We start from the raw sequence: 24,027 nt of genomic DNA on the forward strand, positions 1-24,027 counted from the left end.
AGGGGCAGCGCACAAGGTGTTTCCAAGAGCAACAGCAAGGCAAAGGAGTAGGCTCAAAGAGTAAAAGCAGTAAACCTGGAGGTAGGCCATCCCAAAGACATATTCTGCTTATGGAAAGTCTTGCAATAATTGTGGAAAGAAGAATCAGTTTGCAAAGTGATGCAAAGCTGAGTCTATCAAAATGCACACTGTTGTTGAAGAAACACAGGAAGTCATGGATTCTCTGCAGACTGCCAGTGCAGGTAAAACAGAATGGATTGTCCCAGTGACTGTGAATAAGGCTGTAATTCTATTCAAACTTGACACTGGAGCCCAGGTAAATCTGTTGTCTATGGATGATACAACACTCTCAAAGCTTAGAGCAAGATTTACCCGGTGAAGTTCAAAGTGACAGGCTATAACGTTTCAGTAAAAGGAAGCAATATAGTGACCTTCAAGCAGAAGGGACAGCACCTAAAGGCACATAAGATAAGAGAGTACAGCCATTATTAGGTTTGAGTGCATGTGAAAAGCTCACCCTGGTGAAAGAGTGTTTGTAGTGGCCTCACAGACCAAAGAGGACCACACAGCACTCATGGAAGCATGACGTGTCCTTGATCTGCTCAGATGATTACTTGATGTAACTTGAGAAACTCATAGCAGCATCCATAAGAGCTTTTCCAAGAGAAGAACAACCTTCTATAGACATCTGTACCAGCTACAGTAGCATGACAGTCAGGATGCCAGTGCTGAACAGAATGATCATAATAAGTTACCATATCATGCAGCTTTAGTTCAAAATCTGTCTCTCATCAACTTCCAGTTAAAGATTGGGGATCAAATATATCTCCACAATCCTTTCCAAAGTTGAAGAGGAAAATATAAAGGAATATGGGGAGATCACACAGAACCCAAGGTCAGAACAACAACATTAGTTCACAATAAACCAACATGAGGGGTTGCTATCTATGATACATATCCAACAGAAGGGGCTCAGTGAATGAGATACAATCAGTTGGAACTTGTGCAAAGACTCACTGATCTCATGGATGTAGTTCAGGACTCTATTATGAAGTATGTGGAGTGAATTATGGTCACACAGCAAGAACAAGAATAAAGATAAACAGATGAGATATTAACAGGAGGATATTAAGGAAATAAGCTTATTTAGAGTTCTCAGAAATACACTAATATTAACACAGCAATGAAATCCATACATCTGTAGAAAAAAATAGCAGATCAAAAAGGATAATCAAGCCAGCTCAGAGATGGATTGAGAGTTGTGTGTGAATTAAGGACTGTATTTGCTCATTATAATTGAAATCAATGTAAATGTCTTTGTTGTAAAGGAATATTGTTTCTTACAGGAGTACGAAGACATGGTATTGTGTTTGTTTTGTCATTAAAGGGGGAAGATGTTTAATTATGTGTGTACATAATAAAGAACTTCAGTTCCCAGAGGACAATGTAAGGGTTTCACCCAGATCTGGAAGTGACATTGGTGAAGTGGTTGCACGCATTGAAGTCGAACTGATGCCATGACTGGAGGTTCCTGTAAATAAATATCTGCTAGCATTTTACCCTTTTATTAAGAACAAACATGACTGCAATAAAAACAAAACAAGACAGCAACAGCAAAGTAGGCCCCTTTTTCATCCCTCCCACACTCAGACATGCCTTCAATTCTTAGAGAACTGGATGTGCTTCTTCTGATTGTCTAGGAAATAAACACAAACTATATCTTACTGAAAAAAGTTATAGTACTGAGAATATCTACATCCACAGAAAGCACAGATCACTGGCAAACAAGTATATAAGAGCTATGGTGTGAATTCCTAACTGCTGCAAGTTGTTGAATAATTTGTGCTTCAGCAACAATAACCTCATAAAAATGGCAACTTACCCATTACCTGCCAGTGAGTTTTATGAAGTTACTCCATTAGCGCATTAAATGGCAACTAAAATAATCAAAAAATATGTACTCCAGTGATAATGAGCTTCAGTACAGTTTTAACAATAGGATAATGGTTAATGATTGCCAATCAACCATGCCTGCACATGAAATGAATAATTATTATAAGACCGGAGTCTCATTCATTCAAGGAGGTCATAAAGTTTTAAAATGAAGACATTCCATGTGTTTTAATCAAATGGATTCTATCCTTCTCTGTAGTTGTCTTTCTATGCTTGGTTTGATATTAAATTCACCAACTCTAATTTACCTTTCTTCTCAGACACTTCACTGACTATTTCTTAATCCTTAAATCTCTTTAGTTAAGTATATTGTTCATCATTGTCCTAGTTTCAGGATACCTTACTACCCTCATTAGTAGTTTCAGCAGCTATTGAACAAACAATATTTTCTTCAACAACATTCTGGCATCTTGCCCATTCTTTTCCAGTTCTGATGAAGGGTCTTGGCGCAAAACATCAACTGTCTATTCATGTCCAGAGATGATGCCTGACCTGCTGAGTTCCTCCAGTGCTTTATGTGCATTGCTTACCGTTTTCTTAAAACCTGAAAAAGCTGGAAACATTGAGCAAGTTAGGCAGTACCTATGGAAAGAGAAACACATGAAATGTTTTAGGTCAGAAACTTTTAATCAGAACTCCGTCCTTTTTCTATACCATATAGGTGGATGGAAACTAGCAATAAAGGTGAATATCTTTTAAGTTCCATTTGAGTGCAGGAAGCAGTACCAATGCAGGTGTTGATGCACTGGATAAAGAGAGGGAGTGAATGACATGTCGGTTCAAGGTCTCCTCTTGTGCCAAAGAGAGGCCACCCTCAGGTTGGAGGAGCAACATCTTCTATTCCATTTGGGTATCCTCCAACTTGATGGCATGAACATTGATTTCTCAAACTTCTGGTAATTGCCATCCCATTTTCCTACTCTTTCACCATTCTCCATTCCCACTTCCTGTCATGGTCCCTTCTGGCAATCCCCGACCATGCCATTTACCGCAGAAATTGGGCCTCAATCACCTCATTTAAATTTCAATCATTCCCAGGTTCCACTAACTACACACATCTGCTTCCCATCAGAAACTGCAGGATAAAGACCCTATGACCACAACAAAGAGTTGCCAGTTCGTCGGTCGACTCTTATATGAGTAACCTTATTTCATGGTTCTTAGGACTATCAGTTCTAAAGCTAGCATCGTTCCTGAATTCTCTACTAAAAGCAAGACTTCAGCTAAAGACTCTCTCGGGACCCCAATTCCATGCTCGCTATGACCATAACGCCTCCGGACTCGGCCTCCACGTCTGTGTTCAGCACTTGGGTTCATACCACTGCCATGTCCTAGCAACATTTCGCTCTGCCACCTTATCTCTTTACCTGTCCGTCACCTCCTCCCTTTTCCTTCTCTCCCATGGCCATCTGTCCCCTCCTGTCAGATTCACCCTTAAACTCTTTCATGAGTCGACTTCCCAGCTCTTTACTTCACCCCTCCCCCTCTCCTGGTTTCACCTATTATCTATAACCTTGTACTTCTTCCTCTCCACCCTGCATCTTCTTACTCTGACTTCTCATCTCTTTTTTTTTCTAGCTCTGATGAAGGGTCTTGGCCCAAAACATCGGCTGTTTACTCTTTTCCATAGATGCTTCCTGGCCTTCTGAGTTCCTCCAGCATTTTGAGTGTATTACTTTGCTTTCCAACACCTGCAGATTTTCACTTGTTTGAGAGGGAGTAGGCCGGAGTAGAGCTGAAACAAAAACTGTTCCATGTATCTCAAGACTCGTATAAATTGGGCCCATGCAAGTGGCCATTAAAAAAAAATCTTTCTGCAAGTAAGAGATCAGCAAAGTCACTTTACTTCGCTAACCCACTCTGAATGAACTTTCTGTGTTTATCTGCATTGTTATTATTGAGACAGAATATAACCTTGAAGAACTAGATGTTATCACTCCAACCTTTCAGATTCAGATTTAGATAACTAAGTGCCACTGTTTGCCTGTTTTTTTGTGGACCATCCATCAATACTATTGACTCAGATTTTTCTCTTTTCTCCACCACCGGTGTTTAGGTATTTCCTAAACACTGCATTTTATAGCATTTATACATCAGTTTGTTTCTGTTATCTTTCTATAACCTGCCTTATTAATCTCTCAAATAGTTGGTTTAATCAACAGCATATTACCACAGCAACCCCGGCCTCTGTCAATGAAATGGATTCCTTTGAGTTACCCTCAGCCTCTCTGCAACTCAAAGCTACCTTATTGTCTCTCAACGTTGTTTAATGTGAAATGTTAATTTGATCTTTTACTGAACCTATTGGCTGTTTCAAGATCTGCTATTTATTTTATTTCGTAAAATCTAACCTTGCTTTAATATTCCTTTTCTGGGAAATAAGACTGCAAAGTGCCCCTTTCTGAAATATGTACCATAAACTAAACCCAGAGGATATTCTCTTGGAACTGTTTGATGCTGAGCTACCCTTGGGAACATTGGAATGTTTGATATAATCAATGTAATTTAAGGCAATGTACACACACAATCTTCCATATATCTAATATGTTATTACATCACATTTCGTGATCTGCTCATTAAATTATGATTGCTATTATGATGGGTGCTTCTGGAAAATATTTTGATAAGACTGAATTATAAAGTATTCAAGGCTTGCATTAAATTAAAAACTCTTGACTGGACTGCAGAACATGGGAATTAGTTAACATTTAGTAATGTGTCTGCTACACTTTCATTGCTTGTAGGAATTTTGAAGAACAACATGAATATGCTCTAACAATATTATATTTTTTCCCAACTAGTTTCATTCTAAATTCAAAGACTGTATTATCAATTGAAAGGGCCTATTACTTCATTTGTGTCATAAATGAGACTGCACATTTCATATTTATTGGATAGTTTTCATCTTTTATAAATTCCTATTTCTTAAAAAGATGATGTTAAACAACTTCCACTTTACAGCTTGAAGACAAATCTTTACCAAAATTAAATCAAAAATCTCTACACCTTCATTATTCTCTATAGAAGTGCCATTATATTTGGTATGATAGTAAAGAGCCTGAATTCAATACATACTCATGAATGCATTTTTAGATGAAATCTAAAATTAGATAAAGGCCTAAAGAATGGTTCTTATCGATATTGCATTTAGAACATAGAACACTAGAGCACCGAACTGGCTGTTTGGTCTATGATGTTCAGCTGACCTTTAAACTTACTCCAAGATGAATCTAACAATTCCCTCCCACATAGCCCTCCATTTTTCTTTCACTCATATGCCTATGTAGGAGTCAGTAATATATCTGCTGCCCCAGCAGTGCAATCCATGCACTTACCACTCACTGTGTAGAAGAAAAAAACTACCCCTCATATACTGCCTATACTTCACGGCTTTAACTTAAACATGTGTCCTCTCATATTAGACACAGTTGTCCTGGAAAAGATGCACTGGCTGTCCACTCTATCTAAGATCTTATATAGCACAGTCCATTCACCTCTTATCCTCTCTAGCACAACCTTTCCTCATAAGACATGCTGTCTAATCCAGGAAACATTCTGGTAAGTATCCTCTATATGCCCTTTAAATCTCCAACATCATTCCTATAATGAGGTGACCAGAACTAAAGACAATACTTCAAGTGTGGTCCAACTAAAGTTTTATAAATCTGAAACATTAACTTCCAGCTACTATACTCAATTCCCCAACTAATGAAAGCCAACACACCATATGCCTTCCTATCAACCATATAAAATTCTGCAGAAGCTTTGACAGATCTATGAACTTGGACCTCAAGATCCCTCTGTTCCTCCACATTCCTAGTAATTCTATAATTAATCTTGTACAATACCTTCAGTTTCAACCATATAAAGTGTATCATAGAAACTACAGCACAGAAACAGGCCTTTTGGCCCTTCTTGGCTGTGCCGAACCATTTTCTGCCTAGTCCCACTGACCTGCACACGGACCATATCCCTCCATACACCTCCCATCCATGTATCTGTCCAATTTATTCCTAAATGTTAAAAAAGAACCTGCATTTACCACCTCGTCTGGCAGCTCATTCCATACTCCCACCACTCTCTGTGTGAAGAAGCCCCCCCCTAATGTTCCCTTTAAACTTTTCCCCCCTCACCCTAAATCCATGTCCTCTGGTTTTTTTCTCCCCTTGCCTCAGTGGAAAAAGCCTGCTTGCATTCACTCTATCTATACCCAAGATAATTTTATATACCTCTATCAAATCTCCCCTCATTCTTCTATCATTTCACAATTTTACAGATTGAACTCCATCTGCCACTTCTCATCCCAGCTTTGCCTCCTGTCAACATCCTGTGTAATTTACCTTATGTACCACACAACCACCAATCTTTTGGTCATCTGCAAATCTACCCTTCAACTTCCTCACCTATGTCACTTATATAAATTACAACAACTGGGGTCCCAGAACAGATCCCCGCAAAACACCAGTAGTCAAGGACTTCCAGGCAGAACACATTACATCAATGCTCTCCATCTGCCTTCTGCAATGTTCATGCCATTCCAAACTGACTGGGGTGTGCAAGCAAGGAAATTAAGGATCCAATTGCAGAAAACATGACAATAACTATATTATTTTTGCACCTTTCCAAAATCTGTTTACCAATTTGCTCTCTGAGTATCACTATTGGTATTAAGGGGCCTATAAAATACTCCCAATAGAGCAATTACTCTCTTCCTTTTACTGACTTCCACACACACAGACTCAGAAGATGATCCCAGAACATCCAAAAATCATTCTTGCTCTTGTGACAGCCAAGGCTCTGTAATGTAATTCCATGTACTGATCCATGCTTGAAGTTCATCACCCTTGTTTTTGATCATTTTCGCATTAAAATAGACACATTTCAACCCGTCCCAACTGACTGCTATCATGCCCTATCCACTTCCTCACAGCCACTCTACACATTGTATCTACCTTTAAATGAAATGCTGCATCCTTTGACCAATCGCTTCTGTTCCCAACCCCCTGCTTAGTTTCATATCCTGTTGGTTCTCTTGCACACAATTTAGATTAGAAAACCACTTCTAGTTTACTTACAATCTGACTGAGTCTTGAAGGAACAGTCAACAATCAGTTCTACAATCCTTTTTTAAAAGAGTTCTATTTTCATAAACAGGCAAACACACTGGATACCCAGAGAGAGGACGCTTGTAAATGAAGCCACCAACATCATTGTGTTATTCACACATAACTGACTATAACAGGGTTTTTAAATTGAAAGCAGAATCCTTTGACTAGAAAGAATAAATTCCTTTAAAGGAACCTTGCCTGAAAAAAAATGGCATTGTTAAAAGAAAGCACATTGATTCTGTTCATTCAAATCTCCTCACACAATGGAAGTGGAATAAATATTAACATCTCATTTTTTACCAAGGGAAAAGTGTAAAACTAATATAATTCCTAAAAAAAAACTTGTGCAGGTTGATGTTCCCCCTTCTACATATGTAGGCCAGTAATTGAATAACTGCTGATTTTTCACAAGCTCTGAATAGATTTTGTTTGGAGTAAATTTGAAAAAAAAATTGCTTCTTCAGTGGTGAAATGCAATTATGGTAAAATGCCTTTCCTTGTGATTGAAGGATCACTGTAACTTTAATGCAAGTGTTGTCACTATGATTCTATTCCTTTCCTCCCCAAAGCTCTCTTTTGCTAGTTGAACTTTGCATAGACTTATGAATCTCCAAAGAGTGAATCCTCCAATGCTCTTTCACATGGATGACTTCTGAAGTGAAAGAGAAGATTGGTACCTTGGTTGGCTGCTTGCTTGTGGGATTGTCCGCCAAGCCTGGAGGTTATGTTGCAAACATTTCATGACTACTTGAGTGACATCATCAGTATGCAGATGAGTGTTGTTTCTCCTGAATACTCACGTTTATATTGGTCTGACTCGTTGTTCTGACTGGTTGGCTATTGTGATGGCCACTAGTCTCCGCTGTGTCCCAGCCAACTGAGTAGCTGAATCGTACATATGACTTCTCATTACTAACCAGGTCGTCCTTCCCTAACTGCAGATTCAGTGGGAAAAGTGTATACCTCACAGGACTTTGGTTCCCTCAGGGTCAATTGGGACACCGTTGATGTGATCAATTTTTGCCTTTGTGGACCACAAATTCATTACAACACAACTGTAACTGGGATGGTGCAGTGGTTAGTACAATGCTATCACAGCTCAGAACGTTGGAGTTCGGAGTTGCATTAATGAGTTTGTATGGGATTGCGTGGGTTTCCTCCCACAATGCAAAGTTGTACTGGTTAGTAGGTTGATCGGTCATTGTAAATTTTAGGCTAGGATTAAATAGGTTAAACAGGTGGATTACTTGGTGGCATGGCTCATTGAGTCAGAGGGCCTGTTCCACATTGCATCACCAAATAAAAATAAATGACTCCCCAGCATCATTATGCATGTACAGTTAGTCATCCTTCCCTGATGCTTGAAGATAGGTTATCAACAGTATGTTGCAGATATGCATAAGTAATGTTGAATTATCGAGCTACTTACTTTGTTTAGATGACTATCTCATTTCAGGGTTGCTTAATTTCAATGCTAAACTCTCCCATTTGGTATCCTCAGCAAACTTAACCACTTAATGCTGAATTAGTCAGATTAATTTTCATCCAGCTATTTGTCAAAAACTATTGATATTTCTTCAGCTCTGCCCAGATTGCTATCACCATTCTGCCAAGGATGTGCAGAATGAGAAGCAAGCTCTTTGTGCTTAGAGGGATTCCTTAGCTGTTCATAAGTGAAGTATTGGAAAGGTGCCCAAGATGTTATATGCCTACTCATTACTTTTCTCATATTTAGCTTACTTCAGTGTGATTGTGGTTGCACCATAACAACCAGAACTTATGAAGAATTCAGTCATTATATATTGTACAGTGCTTTGAAAAAGTATTTATCCCCAAACTCTGTTCACGTAAATGACCATTACAACCACAGATTTTCAAAAAATTAGCTGAGTATTTTATTTGTGAATCACAGGCTCTTATTTTCACAGCAGAGCCAAAAAAAAACAATGAAAATTATAAAGCATGAAAAATTAAAATACAGAAATAGAAATGTCAAAAGTATGCATCCCCTTTTCCTCAGTACTTAGTTGAACTATCTCTCACAGCTATTATAGCCAGTAGTTTATTTGGATAAGTTTTTATTAGCTCTGCACAATGTGATGGAGCAAAATTTTCTCATTCCTCCCTGCAAAACTGATCAAGCTGTGATAGATTATTTGGGAAGTGGTAGTGAACAGTAAACTTGAGGGCTTGCCAGAGATGTTTGATTGGGTTAAGGGCACTCAAGAACATCAACTTTCCTTATTTGAAGCCGGTGCATAGTTGCTCTGCCAGTATGCTTTGGGTTGTTGTCCTACTTAAAGACAAACTTCCTCCCCAGTTTAAGCTTTCTGGCAGAGACAAGCGAGTTTTTATCTAGGATCTCTCTGTATTTTGCAGCATGCATCTTTCCATCAATCCCAAACAGATTTCCAGTCCCTACTGCTGAAAATCATTCCCATAGCACAATACTACTTCAACCATACTTTTTATGGTAGGGACGGTGTTACTTGGCTAAGGCACAGTATTAGATCTACGCCACACATACTGCTTAGTGTTAAGATAAGAACTTTTCACTTCAGTCTCAACCACAAGAACTTCTTCCACACCTTTACAGTATCTTCAAGTGATGATTTGTGAAGCCTTTATGGGGAAGGATATGTTTTTCTTTTAGCGAAGGCTTTTTCCTTCTCACTCTTCCATAGGTACCCTTTTTGTGCAAGGCCTTCGCAATTGTGGAGCCATGAACTTCATCTCCACTGCAGCCATTGACTTCTGCAGAGTGACTCAGAGTGACTGTTGGCATCACAGAAGCCTTTCTTGCAAGTGTCGTTTTTCTCCGGTGACTAAGTCTGTATGCCTGTGGTTTCATATTTTTTCAATTTTTTAACGGGCTGCATTGAGCTCCGAGGTACGTTCAGTGTCTTTGAAATGGTCTCATACCCTTCCCCAGATTTTGTGCTTCATATTATTATCATTTCCCTGATTTGTCTTTAATGTTCTTTTATCTTTATTTTCGTTTGATCTATTAAAATTCTACCATACTGCTGGACCTTACAGAGAGAAGGGGTATTTATATTTATGAATTCAATGAAAACAGGTGATCCTTCAATTTTCTACGTTAACAAATTGGATGAGTTGGTAAGGTAATATACAGGATTATACTTGAGAAAAGTTAGCATAGTAATTATAAAGGGGATGAATACTTTTTCAGCCTCACAATTTTGGTTTTGAATTTTTAATTTGGAACAATCAAAGACAATCAAAGAAGAGAAAAGTCAATACCCAGAATAAAGGTCTGTGCTGTCCAGGTATTCTTTGTGTTCCCGTTATGATCTCCACATGTCTGACGTGGGGTCCTTTACCTCCGTGAGGGTTGGTTTCTGGAGAGTTGTCACTGCTTGTGCTTCCAAAATCCTTCAATCTTATTTATTTCCTTATCAGATGAAATTACACTGTTTCAACCTCTTGACTCAAGGCCACCTGACAAACCTGTGTTCAGCTTCTGACTGGAAGTGGCCTAAGGCTACAAGCAGTATTACTTACGGCTCTTCCTGTTTCCATGTTCTGTCCAGATCAGACTGGTTCAAACCAGTCCAACCAGGTCAGCCAAATGCTGGGCTTTGCTGACCAGATCAGAGGCTGTTCCTTCTGCACACCTACCATTTTACATCATGAACAGCTTCCTATCTGAGAATGGTGAGAATGAGAATGTTTTCCATCATCAAATTAATTAAGTGACAAAGATAACTTTTGATATCTAGTGAGAGTGAAGAGAATAGCAGTGAGACTGAAATCAATTGCAACCTACAAAAGTCTAAAGAATTGAGGTTGGTGAGTGTAATAGTGCCCTTTCTTTGGCACTGCCCTCTGCTAAACTTTAATTTTTGCTTGTGATAGTAAGTATGCTTTCTTTGAGGAGTTGGTGCTCTTCTGAGCCCAGTTCCTTTGGTGGTATCAGACTCTGTGGACATCTATTTGTAGAAGTTTTCTGCAGTGTTTTGGAAATATGTTTGTTGTCAATGAGCAGGCAGCTTATTGCATTAAATAGTGATGTGTCTGATGTGAAGAAGGTGCTTTGAGGATGCATTGTAAGATTGTGAAGGACAACCAGAAGATTTTTTTGTCTGAATAGATGAGCTTAATTCACAAGATATGGGAACTGCTGGCAGAGCCGATATATGTAAACCATCCCTAACTGTCTGCAGAAAATGGTAAAGGGGCCTTTTTCTTGAAGTGGTGGATATGATCCCACCATGCCTTTAGATAGAGAGTTCCTCAAACTTAACCAATATTTAAATTTAAAAAATATTTCCACTTATTTCAATACTGTTTATTGAAAATAGAACATAGAAAAGTACAGCAAAGGAACAGACTCTTTAATCCATAATGACGGTGTTGGTCATGATGCCAGATTAACCTAGTCCCTTCTGCCTGCACATGATCTGTTATTCCCTGATTGATCACGTGCCTGTCAAAATGTTTCTTAAACATTGTAATTATATCTGTTTTCACCACTTCCTCTTAGCAGAATGTTCCAGCCACTTCCACACTCTGTAAAAAAAACAATACTTCATATACATCTTCTTTAAACATTACTCCTCTAACATAAAAGCAATGCTCCCTGATATGTGGCATTTCCGCATTGTAAAAAAAAGACTTTGATTCACTAAAATATCACTGCTTCTCATAATTTTGCATGTTTCTATCTGATCACTCTTCAGTCTTTGATTCTCCAGTGTTAAGAATAGAAATTATAGAGCAAGTTCTGTGGAAGTCTGGCTACTGTATTTCTTACATTACAAAAACACTTACTGGCACAAAAGATGGAAACAAACTTTTTAGATCATCCAACCTCTACCAACTGGACTTCTGCCTAGTCCCACCTACCTGCACCTGGACTATAGCCTTCCAAACCTCTCTTATCCATGTACATAACCAAACTTCTTTTGTGTGTATTAATTGAATTCATGAATTCTCTCTTGGTGCCAATAAGACCAAGGAATTGATTGTAAATTTCAGGAGAGGGAAACTAGAGGTCTGTGAGCATTAGTCATCAGAGAATCAGAGGTGGAGAGGGCCAGCAATTTTAAATTATTGGGTGTCACTACCTCAAAGGTCCTGTCCTGGGCCTATCATATAAATGTAATTGCAAAGAAAGCATGACAGTGCCTCTACTTCCTCAGGAGTCTGCAGAGGTCTGGCATGCCATCAAAAACGTTTATAAACGTGTGGTGGAAAGTGTTCTGACTGGCTGCATTATATGGGAACACCAACGCCTTTGGGCAGAAAATCCTACAGAAGGTATTGGATTTGGCTCAATATATCACGGCTAATGCCCTCCCAACTAGTGAGCACATCAATGTGAAATGCTGTTGTAGGAAAGTAAAATCAGAGATCCCCACTACCCAGCCCATGCTCTTTCCTCACTACTGCCGTCAGGTAGAAGGAAAATTGGGACTCGCTCCATCAGGTTTTTGAACAGTTACTGCCCCTCAACCATCAAGCTTTTGAACAAAACGGGATAACTACACTCATTTTATTTCTGGTGTTCCCACAACAAATGATCTAACTTTAAGGACTTCTTATCTTGTTATTTCATGCTGTTGTTATTTATTGCTATTTATTTATATTTGCATTTTCACAGTTTATTGTTTATTGATCCTGTTTACAATTATCATTCTACAGATTTGCTAAGTATGACCACAGGAAAAGAATCTCAGGGTTGTATGTGGTAGCCTGTCTGTACACTGATAATAAATTTTCCTTCAACATTTTACTTTGAACATTGAATCAACTTCTACAACTTCTGCTGGCAGCTTGTACCACACTTGCATCACCCTTTGCATGAAAACATTCTGCCTCATGTTCCTCTTAAAAATTTCACCTTTCACCTTTAACTTATGACCCCTCCTTCAAGTCTTACATAATCCAAGGGAGAAAGGCCTGCATGTATTCACCTATGTATACCCCTCATAATTTTATATACTTCCAGACGATCTCCCCTCATTCTCCTGCACTCCAGTAAATGAAGACCTGACTTATTAGACTTTTCCCTGTAATTTAGCTTCTCACATTCCAGCAATATCCATTCCAATATTTTTTGCACTATTTCAAGGTCAGTGTATTTTTCTTGTAGGTATTTGACCAAAACTGCACACAATACTCTGGATTCAGCCTCACCATTGTCTTATCCAACATAACATCCCAATTCCTGTACTTAATAGTCTGATTCATGAAGGTCAGTATGTCAAAATCTCTCTTTATGCCTCTAGATACCTGTGCTTCCACTTTTAAGGAATTATGGATCTGCATTCCCAGGTTCTTCTGTTATTCTGGGTGTTTCTCTGGTTGGCAATCAGTGGTGAGTGATGTGCTGCAGAGGTCAGTGCTAGGCCGGCAACTTTTCATGACATACATTAATGATCTGAAAGAGGGGAACGTGTATAGTGTATCTAAGTTTGCTGACGGCACTAAATTGTGTGGAAAAGCAAACTGTGCAGAGGAGACTGAGAGTCTACAGGGAGATATAGATAGGTTAAGTGAGTGGGCAAGGGTCCGGCAGATGGAGTACAATATTGGTAATTGCAAGCTCATCCACTTTGGAAGGAAAAATGGGCTGCTGTTCAGAAGGACTTGGGAGTGCTTGTGTATGAATTGCAAAAGATTGTTTTGTAGGTGCAGCAGGATATCAAGAAGACAAATTAAATGTTGGCTTTCATTGCTAGCGGGATTGAATTTAAGAGCAGGGAGGTTATACTGTAATTGTACAGGGCACTGGTGAGGCCGCACCTGGAGTACTGTGTGCAGTTCTGGTCCCTTTACTTGAGGAAGAATATACTGGCTGTGGAGGCAGTGCAGAGGAGGTTCACCAAGTTGATTCCAGAGATGAAGAATTAGACTATGAGGAGAGATTGAGTTGCCTGTGACTATACTCGATGGTATTCAAAAGGATGAAATGATATTATAGAAATATATAAAGTCATTAAAGGGATAGATAAGATAGAGACAGGAAAGGTGTTTCCACTGGTAGAACTAGGGGACATAGCCTCAAGATTTGGGTGAATAAATTTAGGACAGAGATGAGGTGGAACTGCTTTTCCCAAAGAGTTGTTTATCTGTGAAATTCGCTGCCCAAAGAAGCAGTGGAAGCTACCTCAATAGATATATTTAAGACGAGATTGGACAGATTTGTGCATAGTAGGGGAATTAAGGGTTATGGGGAAAAGTCAAATAAGTGGAGATGAGTCCATGGTCAGATCAGCCATGATCTTACTGAATGGAGGAGCAGGCTCGATGGGCCAGGTGTCCTACTCTTGCTCCTATTTCTTATGCTCTTATGTTCTTATACCACACACCCTTGAGACTCACCATTCACTGTGCAATTCTTATGCTGGTTTGTCCTCTCAAGCTGCAACACTTCACACTTGTCTGCATTAAATTCCATCTGCCATGTTTCAGAGCAATTTCCTAGCCAGTCCAGATCATGCTACAAGCTTTAATAGCCTTCCTCTTGATCCACTATGTCCCCCAATTGACTGTCAAGCATATTTGATAACCTGTGGCTGTGAAAGGCTTTTTTTTGTGAATCAAAGTCTCGCTTATGTTAAAATGTTTGGAATGGTTAATCACAATGGTCATTCTTTCTGCCTTTTCATGATAACCTAGATTTGTTTAGCAATATTATCATTAGATATCTATTACAGCTACCCTTCTGATTCCACCTAAACCCACCTTGGTAGAGTAAATGCGAGCTATGGTAGACTGCTGTTTATTGAGTATAGCTTTATATTCAATTCTATGATTTGAAACAAATTCATCTCCAAATTCCTAGTCCTGGGATTTAACACCTCCCTTTGCAACTGGACCTTTACCTTCCTGACCAACAGACTGTAATCCACAAAGTAAGACAGCAACAACTCCGCCATGTTTATTCTCGATGTCGGTGCCCTAAATGGTGCAGCGTCCTCAGCCCCTTAGTCTGCTCCCTGTACGTTCTCTATTGTGTGGTTATATGCTGCTCTAACTCCATTGATAAGTTTGCAGGTATCACCACTGTCAGGGCATATTCTGGAGTTATGGTCTATAGCAAACATTAATTTCAACAGCAATTGGTCTTCAGACCTAAAGTGGATTGTAGGTTGAGTTTAAAATACAGCTCAAAATAATAGTGTTCTTGGAGCTGCAGACTGAGGTCAATTGAAAACCAAGAAACACGCATTAACCTGAGATGTACGCAAATGCGTGAAAGCAGCTTAGGGCCAATATTGATTAACATTCATTTTGGGTGTCTAGAGTGTTGGTGTGACACCTAGGTGTTTGAAATTTATATGTAATTCCAAGGAAGCATTGTGGGTACATTGTGACTATAGAATTATCCTGCCATTACCTTTGATCTTTAGCATATAAAATTGTCATGTAATTTTGGGTTACATGACAATTTAACCTAGTCTCAAGCCTGAAGACTCCAGCCTCCTGCCTAGCCTCAAGCCTGAAGACTCTTCTTCCAAGAGTGTCTTCAGTATGATGCCTGCTTGTTGTGCAGAATAAAGGCCTCTAGATCACTAGTGTATCCTGGTGACTTCGATCACAGTAACAACAACCACTAGAGCGGGCCATACCTCAGACTGTGATGAGCTGAAGCACAGGAAGAAGACTGAGAACCTTGTGACATCGTGTCACAGTAATTACCTATCTTTCAATCTCAGCAACATAAAAATGCTGATCATTGAATGTGGGGGCAGTGTATATACTTTTGTTTATATCAAAGGTGCTGAGGTTGAGGTTGAGAACATCATCAGCAACCCATCCTGGTCCAACCGCATTGATGCCACAGCCAAGAAAGCTGACCAGTTCTTCTACTTCCTAAGGAGCCTAAAGAAATCTGGCACATCCTTCTGACCCTCATCAATTAATAAAACCAAATGAGCCATACAGATATATTAATGTAAGTACCAACACCACAAGCAATATGACGTTTTTGAAATTACCCAAGATATGACAGAAAAGACTACAGATGTGTACTGATATGACCTCTGTATCATTTGTCCAAACTCACGTACAGAATTCTACATCTGTGAGATGATCAGCTTTTTCTTCAGTTCCTTTGCAAGCTCTTCTTTATCATTAGGCTGTCATACGACGGTGGCTGGGAACGGACCCAAGTGCAAGACACAGACACTGAAGTACTAGGGACAGGACTAGGATACAGGGTGAGGGCAAGGACATGGACATGAAAACTGGGAACCTGGAACAGGACTGGACTAGAGAGCTAGGAGCCCGGGCTTGTACTCCGAACCAGAGACTGGACAAGGACCCTGTACCTGGGTCTTGCCTCTGGCTCGGACCCCAGAACTAGGCAAGGACGAGGCTTGCTGGTAGGCAGGATGAGGCTGGAGTCTTCAGGCTTGAGGCTAGGCAGGAGGCTGGAGTCTTCAGGCTAGAGGCTAGAGGCTAGAGACGAGGTAGGGCTTGACAGGAGGCTGGAGGCCAGAGATTTGAGGCCAGGCTTGGCAGGAGGCTGGAGGCTGGAGACTGGAAGCTCCTCCTGAGCAGGACGCGGATCTCCACCCGATGGAGGCAAGGGACAGAATCAACCGTAGGTAACGGTAATACGGCCTGGCTTACCCGACGGAGGCAACGGACAGAAAGGGACAGAACCAACTGCAGGTAACGGCAAGACGGCCTGGCTTACCCAATGGAGGCAAGGGACAGGAAGGGAGCTAGGTACAGGGTGGCTCCAGGACACGACAGCAAGACAAGGCAAGGCTTCTGGCAAAGCAAGGTGAGACGAGAACTTCAGGCAAGACGAGAACTTCAGGCAAGGCGAGAGTTACCAGCAAGACAAGGCAGGGCTTCAGGCAAGGAAACAGAAGGCAGAGGAAGGGATACAAGGATAAAGGACAAGAACAATCCAGCAGCCATGCCCTGGTCTCTGAAGGTATTTATGCAGCCAGCCCCAGTGAGCATCAGCTGCCTCAATTAGAGCTCAACAAGAACAGAAACAGGGTAGACAGGAAAACCTGGAGCAAAGGTCGATGGACCGGACCATGGTCCGGAATACGGACTTCACGGACTGGACCATGACGTAAGCACTCTCACTCTTTATTTTGAACTGAATTTATTCTGAATGCTACATAGAATGCAGACCTGCCTATTGTCTCATGAAATTTGCCAAAGTCTTCCTTGAGCCTTCCTTACCTCATGACCCAAAAATCATACTTAAGAAAAGACAATAAGATATTGAAGCAGAATTAGGCTATTTGTCCCATCGAATCTGCTCCACCATTTCATCCTGATTGATCCATTTTCCTTTTAGCCCCAGTCTCCTGCATTCTCCCTGTAACTCTTCATGCCCTGGCCTATCAAGAATTTATCAACCTCAGCCTTATACATACCCAGTGACTTGGTCTCTATAGCCACCTGGGGCAATGAATCCCACATATTCACCATCCATGGCTAAAGAAATTCCTCCTATTTCCATTCTGTTCCCTCTATTCTGAGTCTGTATCCTTTGGTGTTGGACTGCCCTACTATAGGTGACATCCTCTTCACATCCGCTTTCTTGAAGTTTTTCAACATTCAATAGGTTTCAATGAGGTCCCCACTCATTCTTCTGAATTCCAGTGATTACAGGCCCAGAGCCATCAAATACTCCTCATATGATAAGCCATTCAATCCTGGAATGATTTTCAAGAACCTCCTTTGAACCCTCTTCAGTGTTGACATGCTTATGACAAGTTGACTATTTCAATATTCCATTTTAAAGTTTCCATCTTCATCTCATCAGCTTCAACAAGGCCATGAATTGTCCAATATAGTTTTCTCCCAACGATCAGCATAACAAGAGTGCCTTGAAGGAAGAAGAGTTCAATTTATCATCTTTCTAAAGTGTCATAAATGTCTAATGGGGACAGATTTAGCCACTATTTTATGCACCACTTGTCATCTTTGTGACATTGCCACACAGTAAGAATGCAAGTAGAAAAGCTTATGGTTGCATAAACAAATTATCCAAGATTTCCTATGAAGCTTAGAGCCTATTTGAAAATTTCAGCATAACTTTAGATGGACTTTGACTTATTTTCTTGTCACTGATCTGCATAACATTTTGATTTATTTCAGATTTCTGGCTTCTATCTTGCTTTACATCAGCTCTACCATAAAATATAAAATTAAACTACAAACGAGTGGGCCACAGCATTCCCACTCTCCATTGTGTCAAAGTTATAAAGCACTATAGCACAGAAACAAGCCCTTTGGCCTATCTCGTCTGTGCCAAACTGTTATTCTGTTTAGTAACATCAGCTGCACACGGACCATAACCCTCCATTACCTCACCTTTATGTACTTATTCAAACTTCTCTTAAATGTTAAAATCGATTCCCATCCATCACTTCCTTTAAGAGTAAAGATCATAAACACTTCGGTATGAATCAGCTCCAAATTTAAATCTTGTAATCCTTAAACTGATATTAAGAAACTACTATTTTAATTCATAATTGCAAGAATGAAAGCTGGCTTTCATTTTTTGGTTCTCCATATATTCCTTGCAGCATCTTGGCTTAGAAATTTCATCTAATTTTGAAAAATGTTGTTTCACTATGTTATAAATTCCTGAAGATATTTGACTACAATATTAATACCGTTAAACAAGATTACCTGAAGAAAAGTTGATCTACAAACCATGTTGAATCTGTTTGGCTTGGATTATGTCCACTGAAGCTCTGAAGTACTGAGGGCTTGGAAAGAAATCAATAAGGAATATTTCAGTCTAAGGCAGTCTATGAAAACGGTCTAAAGATGGATCTACAAATGTTACCTCCTCTTTTCAGACTTAAAAAAAACATTTGAACGGAATAGGTTAAAGAATTTCGCAGTTGATAAAGGGACATATTACCAGAGGTTTATACATAAAAGATTAAGAAAAGAACCTTTATAAAATATACATAAAGCAATAATACATGATATATATGCTGTTATGGTGCAAAGACAAATGCATAATAATTTAATTAGTTATATTTTGCAGATCTAGCCTAGTATTACTGCTGACATATCTTACTTTTCCAATGTGAAAATACAGTTGCTTGGCAATACAAGGGGCAAAGCATTGAATGGGTAGATGGCCAAAACAGAAACACAGAAAACCTACAGCACAGTACAGGCCCTTCAGCCCACAAAGCTATGTTGAACAGGTCCTTAACTTAGAAATTACCTAGGGCTACCCATAGCCCTCTACTTCTCTAACCTCCTCTGAAATAAAAGCTCTGTAAATGGTGAAGGTTAAAAGAATTCTTCAATTTTAGCATTTTAATACTTGTTGTTATCTCCAAATGTGCTCTAATCAGGGTCCCATCTTTGCATTCACTTTTATTTTATTTTATTTTACTTAGTTAGAAACATACCATCAAACATGCCATTGAGTAACCCATCTGTTTAACACTAGCCTAATCACAGGAAAATTTACAATGACTAGTTAATCTACTAGCCTGTACTTATTCTGGATAGGAAACCAGGCATCCAAACGAAACTCACATGGCCACGAAGATAACATAGAAACTCCTTGCAGACAGCGCCAGAATTGAACTCTGAACTCCAATGTCCCAAGCTGTAATAAGGATGTGTTAACCGCTACACTACCATAGTGCCGCACCATATAATTTTATTTTGTCTTACAACCTATTGAAATATTTGTCCTTCCCCAATCCTGATCCCTTCCCCAAAATGATTTTAACTGCTGCACCCTTGTTGGTCACAATGTCAGCTGCCAACTGTCTTTGTTCTTATGTTTTTATATTTGTTGCCTAATTCTCCCTAACATTCAGCTTTATTTTTCTCCTGTAAATTTTGCTGAGATCCTCAAGTCAGTCAATAAGCTTTTGTTCTCTTGCTTTGCTCTACTATCGCCTAAGATGACTTGTCATCATATTATGTTCTCTTATGATCTAGTGAAGCACCTAGAGGTAATTCACAATTAGAGATACTGTATAAATATTAATTGTTGTTGGTGTCATTTTTGCTATCCTCTTACGAAACTGGAAATGCCTATCAGTTGAAACATAGAACATTTACATTTTTCTGATATGTTAACATCCCGCAGGAGGTTTTAGACAAGTTGGATAAAGTATTGTACTTTGAAAGATTTGAATGTCTTTTGTTAACATGCTCATAAATGTACCACTGGCTCTTTGAATGCCTATGAAGAAAACAAACGTCTGTGCATTATATCTAGAGTCAACTTCATGCTTTGATTGCATAAGTTATTTTAGTTATCATCAGACTGATATAATTAAGAAGGTATTAGCTGTTAGAAACACAGAATTGCATAGATGTTTGTAACTGCAATTTTAACAATGTATTTTTCTACATCCTTCATGTTTTAAATTTCTGCAGAATTTATCCATTTTGCTGAAGTAGGTTCCATCATCACTTTCACTTATCCATGAATCTGCTTTTGCAAACCTTCAAGGTACAGTAGCAATTCCAGGTCATAGCAACCCCCTGTTGAAGTAACTTTTTCCTCATTTTCCTTTTCCTTCTACTGCCAATTATCTTAAATTTGTATTCTGTGGCTGCTGCTCATTCTTAAGGTATTATATTAATATATTCATAATTTTAAATATTCCCATTAATTATTCCTTTCCAATTCTTGGCACTTATTTTCCTGCATTTCTGATTCATAGCTGTGATTATGGTCGTTGTCCTCTATTTACATGGTGCAGGGTCATTTCAACGGACACTGGGTTATTTCTGCAAGATCAACTAAAGAAAATACGCTAGACAACTAAAGTCCTTTTCTAATGAACAGCCCAAATTTATATGCTTTTTGCAATTATTGTAAGGTATTATTCAAATAAGGTCATACAGATAAATGGAATGTCTGGTTAACCGAAATCCAAGTATGATTGATAACATGGAAATTATATTCTGTAGATTATGGGTTCACACAAAATATCAATTCAGTCACCACAAAAACAAGAGATTCAACTCCATCTCTGGATATAATTCTAGCTGTGAGGTAATGTTACAGCTCTATAAAAACCTTATTTAGACCACACATGGAATATTATGTTCGGTTCTGGTCACCTCATTATAGGAAGGATGTGGAAGCTTTAGGGAAGATGCAAAGGAGACTTAACGGGATGCTGCATATTGGAGAGCATATCTTATTCAAGATTCAAGATGGTTTATTGTCATTCTTCATTACACTAATGTAAAGGAGAACAAAATGATTGTTACTCCAGATTCAAAAAAATAAACATAAAGAACACAATACAAAAACACAACAAATAAAAAATTATAAGAATAGTTGACTGATTGTATGCACATACTATGACATTAGGTACAGAGGTATCTGTACATACAAAGACTGTGGCAGGAAGTGATGAATTTGTGGTGGTGGTATGGGTGGGCAAATGCCTGATGGCTTGGAGGAGGTAATTGTTGTTGAGTCTGTTGGTCCTGGTCTGGATTTTGCGTAGCTCTCACTGATGGGAGTGGAACAAACAGTCCATGAGCAGGGTGGGTGAGATCTTTATGATATTGCTGGCCTTTTTCCAGTACTTTTCTTGAGTCCTTAGTCATAGTCATAGTCATACTTTCCCGAAGGAAATTGGTTTTCGTTACAGTTGCACCATAAATAATAAATAGTAATAAAACCATAAATAGTTAAATAGTAGAATGTAAATTATGCCAGGAAATAAGTCCAGAACCAGCCTATTGGCTCAGGGTATCTGACCCTCCAAGGGAGGAGTTGTAAAGGTTGATGGCCATAGGCAGGAATGACTTCCTATGACACTCTGTGTTGCATCTCGGTGGAATGAGTCTCTGGCTGAATGTACTCCTGTGCCCAACCAGTACATTATGTAGTGAATGGGAGACATTGTCGAAGATGGCATGCAACTTGGTCAGCATCCTCTTTTCAGACACCACCGTCAGAGAGTCCAGTTCCATCCCCACAACATCACTGGCCTTACGAATGAGTTTGCTGATTCTGTTGGTGTCTGCTACCCTCAGCCTGCTGCCCCAACACACAACAGTAAGCATGATCACACTGGTCACCACAGACTCGTAGAACATCCTCAGCATCGTCCGGCAGATATTAAAGGACCTCAGTCTCCTCAGGAAGTAGAGACGGCTCTGACCCTTGATGGTAGAATGGCTGGTGCTTCTGATGCATTGGGCAGTTTTAACTACCCATAGTAGAGCCCTCCTCTCTGCCACAGTGTGGTTTCTGCACATAGTGATGTGGCATCTAAGGATCCTCTCAACTACTCATCTATAGAAGGTCGTTAGTAGTGATGTACATAGTCAAGCTCTCCTCAGCCTCCTCAGAATGTAGAGCCATTGGTGAGCATTCTTGATTGTGCAGCATCTGTTCTTAGACCACAGAGTTTGTGCAAGATGTGAACTCGCAAGAGTTTGAAACTGCTTCCAGTTTTCTCTTGTGTGCTGTTGTTGTGAAAAAGGGTGTGAGTGGCACAGGTTTTCCTGAAGTCAATAACCAACTCCTAGGTCTTCTCGACATTCAGGGAAAGGTTATATGCTAGGCTTCAGGTTCTTCCACCTCCTCTCTGTGAGCCGTTGATGATGAACCCAACCACATCAGTGTCATCAGCAAACTTGACAATGTGATTCCTTGGGTGTTTGGCCATGTAGTCATGTATGAGCAGAGCGCACAGCAACGGGCTTAGCACACACCCCTGCAAGGCATCCATGTTGAGAATGATCTGGATGGAGGATCAATTGAGCATCCTGACTATCTGAGGTCTGTTCGCTAAGAAGTCCAACATCCAGTTGCACAGAAGAGTATTTAGATCGAGGAGTAAGATTTTGTCCACCAAGTTTAGTGGGACAATAGTGCTGAATGCTGAGCTGAAATCCAGGAACAACATATGTCCTTGATTACTGAGTGCATCAAGGCCAGGTACTTGACAGATGCTATGACAGCTGTTGTAGAGTGGTTATGTTGGTAAGCACATTGTTGGATGTCCACTGTGGCAAGAATGGAGTTTTTGTTTGTGTCATTCCAGCCATTCAAAGCACTTCATGTTGATTGGCTTCAGTGTCACCAGGAGGCATCATTTAGTTCTGAATATGTAGAGGGATGATGATGGCTGATCTGAGACATGTGGGGACAGAAGCCAGGATGAGTGAGGTGCTGAAGATGTCCATGAAATGCCAGTGAACTGATGTGTGCACTCAATGAGTACTGGGCCTGGGCCAGCAATCTTACGGGGGTTGATTCTGCAGAGTCCTTCTCACATCTGCTGCTGTTACAAACAACGGCTGGCATTGTGTTGCATGCCTCAAAGTGTACATAGAAGTTGTTTTGAGCATCGTAGAGGGAGGCGTCACTGGTTTGAAGATAGTATAAGTGAGCTTCAGAGTGTAGGATGAGGAGAGGTGACTTGAAAGAGGTGTACAAGATGATAAGAGACGTTGATAGAGTGAACATCTAGTATAGTCATAGTCATAGTCATAATTTATTGATCCTGGGGGAAATTGGTTTTCGTTACAGTTGCACCATAAATAATAAATAGTAATAGAACCACAAATAGTTAAATAGTAATATGTAAATTATGCCAGTAAATTATGAAATAAGTCCAGGACCAGCCTATCAGCACAGGGTGTCTGACCCTCCAAGGGAGGAGTTGTAAAGTTTGATGGCCACAGGCAGGAATGACTTCCTATGACGCTCTGTGCTTCATCTCGGTGGAATGAGTCTCTGGCTGAATGTACTCCTGTGCCCAACCAGTACATTATGTAGTGGATGGGAAACATTGACCAAGATGTCTAAGGACTATTTCCCAGGATAGAAATGGCTAATACAACGGAGAATAATTTTAAGGTGATTGGTGAAACGTAGAACGGGATGTCAGAATAAAAGTTAACACAGAGAGTGGTTGGTGCATGGACTGAGCTGCTGGTGATGGTGGTAGGGGCAGATAGATTAAGGACAGTTAATGCACATGGATGGTAGAAAAAT

This window comes from Mobula birostris, chromosome 5 (genome assembly GCF_030028105.1).
Source record: "Mobula birostris isolate sMobBir1 chromosome 5, sMobBir1.hap1, whole genome shotgun sequence".
NCBI lineage: Eukaryota > Metazoa > Chordata > Chondrichthyes > Myliobatiformes > Myliobatidae > Mobula > Mobula birostris.